Source organism: Oculina patagonica, unplaced genomic scaffold (genome assembly GCF_052425735.1).
Source record: "Oculina patagonica isolate OP01 unplaced genomic scaffold, crgOcupat unplaced288, whole genome shotgun sequence".
Taxonomy (NCBI): Eukaryota; Metazoa; Cnidaria; class Anthozoa; order Scleractinia; family Oculinidae; genus Oculina; species Oculina patagonica.
In genome coordinates, this window is record NW_027558132.1 from 1 (window position 1) to 13,088 (window position 13,088).

Sequence of the window (13,088 nt, forward strand, 5' to 3'; positions counted from 1 at the left end):
GATCGAAGAGAAGGGCGAAAGATGGCGGACACGTTTTCCAGCGCTCCGCTAGTCCCTATGTAATTTCAAGATGTCTGCAGGGGCAGATGACGGATTAAACCAACCTTCGACCAGAGAACCTAAAGAAGAAGTTAGAGAAAGTCGAAGAAGAAAACGAATTCGAGAGTGTGGCTCACAAACGGACGAAGAGGGTGCGGGTGATGAAGAACACAATCATGGCTGCACCATGTGCAGCAAGAAGCTAGATGGCATACAAGAGAAACTAGACAAAGTTCTGTCGATGCTTCCTGAAATAAAACAACTACAAGCCAAAGTAGTAGAGCTCGAAAAAGAAAAGAACGCCTTGAGAGAAAGTTTGGAACTTTCGCAGGCCGAAATAGCCGAACTAAAGAATGAAGCCGCTTCGACCGCGACCAAGCTTGCAGCCGCAAGTGACAAAATTGCCAAAGTAGATGGACTCGAAAGACGATTGATCAAACAAGAATGCCACAACCGACGAAACAATATCAAATTCTTCGGTATACAGGATGATGACCACGAATCACCGAGAGATACGGAAAGGAAACTTAGGCAATTTTTGCAGAAAGAAATGAAAATACCGAGTGGCGAACTCGAGGAAATCGAATTCGAAAGAGTGCATAGGATACCAACGCGACCAAAGGAAGATAAAAGACAACCGAGGCCTATAATCGCCAAAGTATCCTTCTTTCAGGACAAAGAGTTTATTAAATCACGCATTAAGAACTTGCCCAAAGGTAAAAAATATGGCGTTTCTGATGACTTCCCGAAAGAAGTAGATGAAATTAGGAAAAAGCTACATCCAGTGCTCAAGAAAGCAAAGGAACAAAGAAAGATGGCTTTCTTTAACGTCGAAAAACTGATTATTGAAAATGCTGTTTATCGCGGTCCTGAGACAAAGAACTTCCCGCTTTATGGTCGAATAATGGAAAGTGGCTAAGCCAGATACTGTAATTTGCCTTTGTGGAACTCTAAGGAGTGCTTTCGCACGTTTCAGACAAGGTAACCTGCTTCAGATGCGTAGCAGGTTTTTTGTGTGTTGTGTTTTATTTCAGTTGCTAGTTTTGTTGATGTCTATCTTTAGGTCTATAGTGCATGTTAGCCGTATTGTTGTTCAATGTCGCTTTGTTTATATTCGAGCTAAATCACAAATTAGAAGTCTTTCTAGATCTTACTTTAGATTACTTTCATTATTTATCACCATCGCCGAACCGTCAAAATACGCAAATTGTAAAGATCGGAGTTTTTTTTGTTTGCACAGCTTAGATGAGCCTTAAAGTCATATCACTTAATGTAAGAGGTTTGAACAAGACCTCAAAGCGAAGGCAAGTATTTAGATGGCTCCACCAGCAAAAATCGGACGTTATTTTCTTGCAAGAGACATATTCTTCTTCGCAAAATATAAACTTATGGGAAGCCGAATGGGGCGGGAAAATTTTTTCTAGTCATGGCTCAACACACAGCCGAGGCGTTATGATTATGTTTAAACCCAGATTAGATGTAACGATCGAGAAACAAATCACCGACAAAAACGGTAGATATATCCTTTTAGAAGCGTTTATCGATGGATCAAAACTTAATTTCTTGAATGTTTATGCACCAAACGATCAAACACAGCAGGTGAAGTTCCTTAGGGACTTGTCGACATCAGCGTTAAACCAAGTTGTTAATGAAAAGGTGTTAGTTGGTGGAGATTTTAATTGCGCTCTGAGCAACCTCGATAAACGTGGCGGGCGCTCTTTTGAAAGCAAAAAAACCGTTATTCAAGAAATCAATCAGCTGAAAAATACCTTCGATCTTGTGGACATTTGGAGACAAAAGCACCCGAATATGCCTGGCTTCACTTGGAGCAACGCATCCTTGAAAATTCAATGCAGATTAGACTATTTCTTCGCGTCTCAAAATATGCAAAACCTTATAACCGATTGCGAAATAGTTTCCAACATTTTTTCAGATCATTCAGCACTTCAGCTCCACATAAACTATGAACAAAAAGAAGCGAAACGGGGCCCAGGATTTTGGAAATTTAATAACTCATTACTTACAGACAATGAATATGTTGAACGTATCACCAAGAGTATTCCCACATTCTTATCAAAGTATGCAGACCTTACAGACAAAGGACTATTCTGGGAAATGGTCAAAATGGAAATTAGAGCTACTACAGTCGTGTTTTCCAAAAGAAAAGCCAAACAAAAACGTGATGAAGAGAAAGAACTTCTACAACAATTTAGTAAATTACAAGAACAACTACGTTCTAATTTTAGTGACACCACCAAAGCCAAAATGGATCGCGTCAAGAGTAAATTAAAAGAAATCATAGCGGGCAGAACTCAAGGTGCCATGCTCCGTAGCAAAGCTAGATGGTACGAGTTCGGGGAAAAAAACAGCAAATACTTTTACAACCTAGAGAAAAGAAACCATAAGAAAAAACACATAACTTCGCTGACAACCGATAACGATACTATTTTATCCGACCCCAAACTAATCCTAGAAGAAGAAGCTAACTTTTATAAAAAAATTTACAGTTCCAAACAAACTGACCCAGAAAGCAAAAATTTCGCTTTCTTCTTTGAATCTGAAGGGCTTACTTCTTTAAACAACGTCGAAGCTAAGCAGTGCGAAGGGATGCTAACACTTGAAGAATGTGCGAAAGCAATTAGTAATTTTCAAAACGATAAAACACCTGGATCAGACGGCTTTACCATTGAGTTTTATCGTCGCTTCTGGAATCCCCTAGGAAAATTAATGGTTGACAGTTTCAATTATGCTTTTCAAACAGGAAAGCTTTCAATCTCCCAAAGACACGGAATTATATCGCTTATTCCTAAAAAAGACAAAAACTTAGAGTTTTTGAAAAACTGGAGACCAATTACTTTGCTAAACACCGATTATAAAATTGCTACTAAAGCCATTGCAATGCGTCTAGAGAAAGTATTGCCAAAGATTATTCACCCTTGTCAAGCAGGGTATATAAAAGGTAGATATATTGGAGAATGTATAAGAGCTATTTCCGATATAATGTCGTTCACAAAACAAAGAAATATGCCTGGTGCAGCAGTGTTCCTGGACTTCGAAAAAGCCTTTGACTCTATCGAATGGAATTACTTACAAAAATGTCTTGAAATATTTAAATTTGGTCCTCAACTCCAACAATGGGTTAAAATATTCTATAACGACATATCTAGCTGCGTACTTAATAACGGTTTTGCAAGTCAACACTTTACGCTATCCAGAGGCGTGAGGCAAGGATGCCCTTTGTCGGGATTACTTTTTATTATAGGTATAGAAGTCTTAGGTAATGCGATTAGACAATCAGCTACAATAAAAGGTATTGAAATCACACCCGGAAAAACTGCGAAACTTGCTCAGTATGCCGATGACACCACCGTATTTGTAAAGGACACTCAATCGATAACCAATCTGTTTAACCTTCTAGAAAAATTTGAACATGTTTCCGGCCTTCGGATAAACCAAACCAAGTCAGAACTCCTTTGGTTAGGATCATGGCGTCTGCGCAAAGATAAAATCTTGAACTTAAAACTTAGTGAAGAGCCGATATATGCGCTCGGAATTTATTTTTCATATAATGACGAACGCGCAATTGAAAAAAACTTTTATGATAAACTCGGGTCGCTCAAAAAAATTCTCAACATTTGGTCATCAAGAGATATTTCTATTCATGGCAAAATTAATATATATAGTCAAAACACTTGCGCTGTCGAAACTCACGTTTGTGTGTAGCGTGCTGGAAACTCCCAGTGGCTTTACGGAAGAGGTCAACAAAATTATTTTTAATTTCATTTGGAAGTATAAGCAGCCTAAAATAAAAAGATCTACGATCATCAAATGCAAAGAAGAAGGGGGTCTATTCGATAAAGCTCTAAAATTATGTTGGGTAAAGCGCTTATGTTCTACAGATGACGCACCATGGAAAGCTATACCAATTTCACTGCTATCAAGCGTAGGTGAAACACTAATTTTCGAGTGCAACTACGATGTCAAATGCATAAATTTAGATAAATCGCTTCCGAAATTTTACAACGATGTAATAACTTACTGGCAAGAGTTATCCAATAATGTACCTGAGACGAAGAGCGACGTACTAAACCAAATTATATGGAATAATCAATTTATAAAAATAAATAAAAAGTCAGTGTTCTTTCAAAACTGGCACATCGGCGGCATTAAAAACGTATCCAGTCTCGTAGATGAACAAAAAAGACGCTTTATTTCTTTTCAGTCCTTCCAACAAAAATTCCATATAAACTGCAACTTTCTACAATACTACGGGCTTTTATCTGCAATACCAAGTGCTTGGAAAGAGCTTTTAAAACAGCCACAAACCGAAAACCTCTCCTCCTCGACGCCAACTATAGAAAACCTAACGTGTAAAGTCATATATCATCTGTTGATTAATGGAAAAAATCTACCTCCACCTACGGCAGAAAAAAGACTCATCAAGTGTGGTTTTGATCCATCGCAACGTCGCAAAATATACTCACTTCCCTTTGCTGTAACAAAAGAAGTTAAATTATCCGTGTTTCAGTTCAAATTAATACATAATATTCTTAATACCAACAGCCTTCTCTACAAAATGCAAATTATCGATTCACCTACTTGTCCATTTTGCCCTGATACAGAGCAATCTATCTCTCATTTATTTGTGCACTGTTCATTGGCGTTATCGTTCTGGAACGAATTTACCGAGTGGTACCGCTTACAATGCAAAGAGCATAGCGTGACAGCTTTGACAGAAAATGAAATAATATATGGCGTCTTAAAAGGCTCATCTTCGCTTCAAACCATCAACCACCTTATACTCATTGGCAAGTGTTTCCTGTTTATCTGCGCTAAAAATGACAAAAAATATCAATTTGCGGATTTTGTCGGTTACGTTCGAGAAAAAATAAATCTCGAAAAGTACATCGCCTTACGTGCAAATAAACTCTCTCATTTTAATTTTAAGTGGAAAGATTTCTTTTAAATATTTATCACATCATCGGTAGCATTTCACTCTCTCTTTTTTTTTTTTTTGTAACTTTTTTAATTTATTGTCTTTTGTAAAAAGTAAGTAAGTAAGTAACGTAGTGTGAATAGTGTTTTGTATTGCGAGCTATTAGGGACGTATATGTAGAATAAGAAAGGAACCGTATACAAATAATCTATGTTTTAAAGCTAGTAAGTCATTATTTAAAATGTGTCTCGTTGTATTAATGTAATTAGCGTAATGTATTGTACTTTAGCTTTGTATTGTGAGTAAGAATTCAGTTTATTTTAGAGGTAATCATAATTAGTTATCCTTGTAATTAACAATTTTTTCTTTCCTTTTGAAAATGTCCATGTAAAAAGTATGTCTCTTGTAAATAGCCCGTTGTAAATATGTATTTCTTTGTAGTAGTGTTGCGTGTAATAAAGATTTCATTAAAAAAAAAAAAAAAAAAAAAAAAAAAAAAAATGATCCTTATGCATTTTCATTATTCTCCACTGATATCCCTGTTAAGTTTTAGCGGAATCGTCTTTCAAACGTTTATGATATAAAGTTTTTTAAAGTAACACCCCTACCAATATTTTGCTTTATAATTATATTCATGGTCAATGTATCCCCCGCGACCTTAAAAGGTTTGCTTCGAAAACGTATATATACCCAAATGAGCTTTTTTCTTTTTGATAAATCAACTAGACTTGCAAAATCAAAACTAACTAGTTTTTAAAGGGACTGTGTCACGGCTAAGTTAATATTATGATATTTAATTTTGTCAAATTTTCGCTATGAAACTAGATGTTTGCAAATAAATTAATTCTATGATTGTAAATAACAAAACCATAGCTTCATTGCAGCCAAATGTGTCTCCCGGGCGTTATAATTTAAAGTTACAAGCAGACATGATTAACTTTGAAAACTGATCCGCCGGACCATATTTCAAAAACCCATATCGAAATCCGTTTCAATCTTCGACAATTTTGGCCATCGGTACCTCCTTTTGCATTTGGTGTGTTATTTAAATATTCCTTCACTGTTTTTAGAGGCTATTTTATATACTTAAACAAATTTAAAGGTCATTTCCGATGCCTAAGTTTGGCTAAAATCCGTGACACTGTCCCTTTAATTGTAAATTTCGATGTGTGAAGTGGACTTCCCTTACAAGTAATAGTGCGTGGAAAAGGCGGGAAAAACGCGGCCGGAATTCTCATTTGTAGCGGAGCTCCCCAGCGCGCGCCAGCGCGCGGAGCGGAGCACCATGGGTAATGCGGGTACGAGAGAATTTTTGTAAACCCAGGAGGCCGAAAAAATTTGGTGCGTACGCGCGCCGCGCGTACAGACTCTCGGGGAGGGGGAGGGGAGTCCCAAGACAGCCCAAGCGGGGGAGGAGACAATCTTGTGCCTCCTTTTAACCAGAAATGTGACGTAAAGGACTACTCCAGGACTACTCTTTGATGGTCAATTGACAGCTGTCAAAACAAGGTATCCGCTGACCAGTATCACATGACCATATCGCGGGCTCAGATGTAGAGCTCATCGAGGTTGGATGTTTTTTTTAAGTTGACCGCTGGCCGGTAATGGTTTCGTCATTGAATCGCGGGCGCGCAAGTGCTTTCCGTTTTAGATTTACATGAAGGGGAGAGTAACTTGGGGAAGTCCGCTGTCGGCTCGTCTGGATTTATAAGCTTCTAAGCGAGCTTGATTGCCAAATGTTGTGGTTCATATTTAAGCTTTCGGGAAACGGCAACGTCAACAGCAGGATTTTGAATATGGTTCAGAGTCAAAAGTTAGGAAACAATCTCACAGCATGCCGATTTACCAAGCGTACGCATGAGTTCACTAAGCATGAAGACTCCGAGATCCGCGATCGGCACACGAAGGACTCAGTTTTAAAGACAGTTTATTACAGATAAATTATTTCTGTATATATTTCTCGTTTCATCCGCGATGACAACCATAGTTAGTAGAGGAGTAAAGATTGTGACCGATCGAAATGGATGTTAATCTTCTAAGCTTCTTGGTGAGTTTGAAGCCAAGACGGTCAAAGACAACATTCCTTTACGAAAACAAGGTAAGCTTATTAAGCTTATTAAGACTTATTGATGTTCATTTTTTTAACAGTTTAGAAAAGTCTTTGCTATTTAGATTAACCACCATTCAATCTAATACGTCATTTTTAAACGAAGGTGGGTTCTAGCTCTCAGTCGTGTACCGGTATGTCAAAACAAGGACATAGCCTTAGTGACCCTAGCCTTGGTGAAATTCGTTTTGTCTTAGGCTACGTTTACATGGGTCCGGTCCGGAACGGATCCGGTCCGATTTTCGGACCAGATAGGCCTTCTGTTTACACGGGACCGTTCTGGAACCGGTCCGGAACGGCCCCGTGTAAACACCTGGATCGGTTCCAAATGGTTCCATGTAAACAGGTCCGGTTCGGTTCGGAACGGTTCCGAACCGGTCCCGTGTAAACGTAGCCTTAAACACGAGTTGTATTCAAAGCATACCTTACTTCTGGTATTTCTTATCCGCGGTAATTTGTTTATTCTGTAGTTAAATCACCGAAGTAGGAAGAACACACCACTTTAAAACGTTGGAAAGAGTACAGAACAAGTAGAGAACAAAATTTACATGCAAATTTGTAAGAATGTGGTCGAGTCAGACGCAATACAGAGGACATTGCTAGCTGAGAGTCTTAAGCTTGCCGCACATTAAAGCAACTAGCTGAGCTATTCGCCTCACGTACCTGTTTGCTCAGCCATTTACTCACTGCACATTTCACCGCAGACAGTGAGAAAAGTGCTTAGCAAGTTTGATTTGGAAGCCGCCATGTTGAATCACGTGAGCATTCTGAGTGTGTTTATTGGTCAGTTGATATTTCTCGCTGAGCAAGTAGCTCACGATGCCCACACACGTTGAGGATTTTGTCTCTCAAGGCAAAAAATATCAAACACGATAGATATTTTCCTCAAGGCCTTGCGAGGCAAAATTCTCACGAAAAAATGTCCGCACACGAGAGAAATCTGCTGAGCAAACGGGCACGCGAGGTGGTTAGCTCAGCTAGTTGCTTTAGTGTGCGGCAGGCTTTAGCGAAATTAGTTTTCTCCATGGCCTCTGTTATTTTTCACTGAGAACTTTGCGTTGTTTTCCTTATTTTAATTTTTATCATATGAATGTTATGAGTGAAAACGTTTTGTGAAAGTTTTGTATTTTTTATCTGATAACAGCCTTTCTCGGAATAAATTGATTAGTTTATTCATATTTTTTATAACGTACCGTATTTATTCTGTTAAACGCCTCCCTCAAATAAATGCCGCACGTTAGAACAGAAATATTAATAAACCCTGCCCTTGAATAAATGCTGCATCATGATGATGCGGCGTTCATTCAACTAACAGACTTGGGAAGCAAATGCAGTAATAATCAAGCTTCAGCAGGCCCAAAAAATATTTTCTTGATTGTAACAAGGTGATTAAGCCCCCAACCTCGAATAAGCGCCCACCCTGTAGGTAGGAAAAGTTAATAAGCGCCCAGCCTCGAATAAGCGCCCACCCTCCACCCCCTTCAAAAAATACTGAAGTGCACAAGGGGAGTACTTTGATTATTATTGAAATTGAGATTGAAATTGACTAAGTACTACTAAGAGGCTTCATCGAAGACCGAGTTTTCTTAGTATTTAACAGAAACTTTCAATGAACAGTTAAAATTTTGCTTTGGTACATCTTTACGTTTTATTATTATTCATTGTTTTGTTGTAAAATAAACTTACCACTTGCGAGAAATGGCGAAAATTTAATAAGCGCCCAGCCTCGAATAAGCGCCCACCTCGAATAAGCACCCATTCTCAAGGTCCAAAAATTTAATAAGCGCCCAGGGCGCTTAATCGAATATTTTTTTTTAAATTCAAATGTTCAGTTACCATACTATTGTTTACAAGAAACAAATTGAATTTTAAATAAACACCGCCCTCGTATAAACACAGCCCTCTTATAAACGCCGCACTCGAATCACGAAAAATTTAATAAACGCCACAGCGTTTAATCGAATGAATACGGTACATAAAAGAATATAGCACAGACTCTAAAATGTTATGTGAAAGATCATGAAAATTTTTTATGTTTTAACAACCAAACTGATCCTAAAGTTATAATGTAGGATAAGGGCTTGGAAAAAAAAAATAATTCCAGGTTGCCCTGTGGTCAACAAGCAGCTCTCAAATTTTGCTTGCCTAGGACTTGTGTTTCTTAGTCAACTTGCCTGGGCCTTTTAACCCGGGGGCGGGGGGACTCCCCTATATCAGGTATATAGGTATGTGCCGCCCCAAAGGGTATGGTTTTCGAGCCGTTTGGTCTGAAAACGGGTATAGATTTTGAACATTTTGGTCTGAAATTGGGTATGGTTATCCGGGGACCATTCACGGAAGCTTTTAAACTTATTTTTCTTCCCAGCAACCGGGGCGAGTAACTGGTGTCTGAAACTGGTGAGAGAGAAAGAGAAATAGATAAAATATATCATTCCAGCTAAATTTTACCTATTCATCTTTGTTACGTTGACTTCCGGTCAGCACTGATGCACATGCTATGCAAGGTCAGGTCTAAAAACGGGTATGGATTTTTGAGGCCAGGTCTGAAAACGGGTGTGGAAAATGGCATTTTTTGGTCTGAAATTGGGTCTGGATTTGGAGATGCGGACGACACCCCCCCACCAAAAATTCCAAGGAGAACCCCCCCCCCCCATCCCCGGGCTTTTAACCTATTACGCAAACAGGCATGAAAAATTAAATGCTTGACAGAAAAATATACTTGCCCCAGACAACCAGAGGGGACTTTTTTGAGCCTTGTGGCTATGAGCATTGCTTTCTTGAAGGTTGTCACTCGTACAATTCTTTAAGCCTTTCAAAGTTTTCCAACTTAAAGCAGTGACTAAATCAGATATTTCTGCCTTAATAATTTTTTTTTCTACAAGAGTACTAGGATTAGTTTTTGATCGTGAAAAAAATAAGTTCAAAATGGGCCTGTCTGCGATGACTCGAGGATATAATAAAAAGTAAATAATACATGTACAACAAGTTTTTTTGAGGTCAATTCAGTGACAAGTATTTATGGAGGGTGTAAGATGCAGTTTGAATTTATCATTTATTTTGGCAAATCTGTTGTCTTTATAAAACTTGCTATGTTAGGATTTCCATACCTTTTGCCAGGATGCAAGTTAAGAATTTTACAGGTTTTTGATATGTGTAAATTTTGTTTTCAGTGCAGGGAAAACAGTCAAGGGTTGCAGTTAGTGAAAGTGGTGATCCAGGTAATCATTACATTAGTGTCAGCTTATACTTTTCTTTATCTAGATATTAAAGAAACTCCGTAACACATTAGTGTAAATCAAGTGTAAAATTTTGGGGTGTGAAAAATAGTATGCGTTTTAACCCCTTGGTAAGTTTATGTTTCCCTGAAATCCTCGTTCTATTGAGGAAATTTAATATACACAATTTATATGTAACAGCACATGTACATAAAATGTTTTTATTGTTCATACAATGCACCCCACCCCCACGGTGGGGGAGGGGTATGTGGGCAAAGACCCAACAAGAGCTGCTACCTGATCTGAAAAAATACCAGAATACTTGAAATGATTTTGTGGGAGAAGTGCAAATTGACCCGTTGTGTTCGAATTCCTTTTGTTAATACCTAACCTTAATAGCTAATAACTTTAAGCCCTAACTTAACATAAATTGTCTTTTTGTGGTACTAGGCAAATGTAGAAATAGAACTTGAACTCAGCTGAAATTTTACATGAACACAAAGACTTTGTAAACTTTTAGAGCTGCTTAGGCCAGAAAAGCCAGCTGGTCTTGTTGATGAGCCGGCATAGTTTTTTTCTTAGCTACATCCCTGATAAAAGTTTTGGGGAGAATATGTAAGCTTTCCTGGAATTAATCACAGTGCTTTCAACAGCACCTGTCAGAGAGAAATATAAGAGTCTTAAAAGACACATCATTTTGTAGGGAGCTCTTGAATTAAGCCTGTGTTTCACACCCAAAAACAGTCATCAAAGCCCCGCCATGTGCAGGGTCTTATTGATAGCACTATTAGTGTCTTCAGTAGGTCAAAAAAAGGTTATGCTGACACACTCACTCTGAAAGGATTTTTTGGTTCTGAACATATTCCCCAACACATTCCCTGGCCCAGGCAAAAATTGGAAAAATAACTCTTTTTTATGTATCTGTATAATGTTCTGAATAATTAAATTAAAAGTATAAATATTCATTTGATGTCAATGACCATCAACAAAATTGTATCTGTCTTTTTTTCCCCTTTTTAGGGTTAACATTAGTAGCAGAATTTCCACAGAGAGTTGCAGACACACAGAGAGATAAATGAACAATCAGAATATTATATTATTTCTTCATTGCATGTACAACTAATACTTATGTACTCTGTGTGAAATACAATTTATTTGGTCAGGTGTGATTTTAAAGTTAATGAAATACAGCCAGATAAGGTTCAATCATGTACGTATTTCTTAAGGGATCTCTGAGAACAGATAACACAATATAAAAATCATCCGGCTACCCAAACATTTGTGGAAGGCGCGGTGGCCTAAATTATGGTTATTGTGCTGGACTCCGGATCGAACAGTCCGGGTTCGAGACCTGGACAGATAGATAGATAGTTTAATTGATATTTTAACATGACAGTCTAAAACTGAATTGCGTAAAAATTTACAAAGAGATAAATTATTAAAAAAACATCTATGATACAACTATTAAAATCTATTATAACTATATTAAAAATTTGCCATAGAGGGAAAAAAGCTATGTTTAAAACGATTGGACAGGGCACTGCATTGTGTTCTTAGGCAAGACACTTTACTCTCATAGTTCTTCTCTTCACCCAGGTGTATAAATGGGTATCAGCTAATTTACCCCTGTGGGGGGGGGGGGGGTGACCCTGCGATGGACTAGCATCCCATCCAGGGGGAGTAGAAATACTCCTACATGTAGCCGCTTAATAATGCTTCAGAAACCGGGTTACGCTCCAGCCTGATGAGCCACTTGGCTCGACAGCAGGCTTTACCTACCCAGACATTTAATTCCCAGTGCCCACACTGCGAAGAACAGTAATCATGATAATGAGATACACAGTTCATCAATCTCTAAATTAATATCACATGTTGCAATACAATAATTAACTGATAAAATATGTGTTGTTCATAGGCCAATTCTTACTTCACCAAAACCAAACTCAGTCATTAAATAATAAAACATTGAACACAGCTATTTTGTTTTGTGGGTGTGTCTCACAGATCAGTTATTTGTTGTAAAGCCTTCTGTTTCAGTAGAACTAATTATGCCATATTTTTTGCCCATGCTTGCATGGTTTTATATACAAGCAAATGCATGGTAAAATTTTTGCCAACAATCTATACAGACTATACCTGAGTTTAGGACTAAGAAACAATATTTCTGCCTCTCCATAATTGTTCTTAGTTTTCATGAAATTAAGTAAAGTGAAACCTCTCAAGGACAAAGGGACTCAAATAAAGGGAAAATGGTGTTATCATTTTTGGGGATCCTATTTGGCAGAATGATAAATGCCACTATTTTGCTTGCGGCTGGGTTTTACTCCGGTTTGCTAGCAGACAGCTGTTATTTTTGGTATCGGGAAATAATACTGTCACTGTTCCACCATTCCATTGAATAGGGCCACCTGTTTGGGGGGTGGGGGGGGGGGGGGGTGGGTGAAGGGGAACAAGCTACATGCAAAACTTTCCAGTTGTATGCAATGGAAAGCTATAATATACCAGTTATGGTAGGTGTATGGATATTTTCTAGGGCAACACTTTCTTTGTGCTAGTTTATCTTTGAGAGTTTATACTAGTTTATCTTTGGGAGGTTATGCACAAACTGCTAGATGATCATCCTCATTTGATTGATCAACTATTTTTTACTTTTATTTGGTGCTGTTGTTCATGGTGAAAAAGGATACATAATATGTAAAGAAAATAACATGAATAAAAAATCATTCTAAAAAAGATGTAAAGGGCATATAACCGGGGAGCTCCGCTTTTAGGCTTGCCTAAATCTATATAT

The 13,088-nt window shown here is 38.1% G+C and overlaps 1 long non-coding RNA gene across 1 annotated transcript; it reads left to right on the top strand.

Moving 5' to 3' along the window:
• The first annotated feature begins 9,746 nt into the window (after positions 1 to 9,746).
• LOC144640383 (uncharacterized) lies at positions 9,747 to 12,988 on the top strand. Its single transcript, XR_013568342.1, has 2 exons — positions 9,747 to 10,300; positions 11,318 to 12,988. It is a non-coding gene; the product is annotated as an uncharacterized LOC144640383 (long non-coding RNA).
• The last annotated feature ends 100 nt before the right edge of the window (positions 12,989 to 13,088 follow it).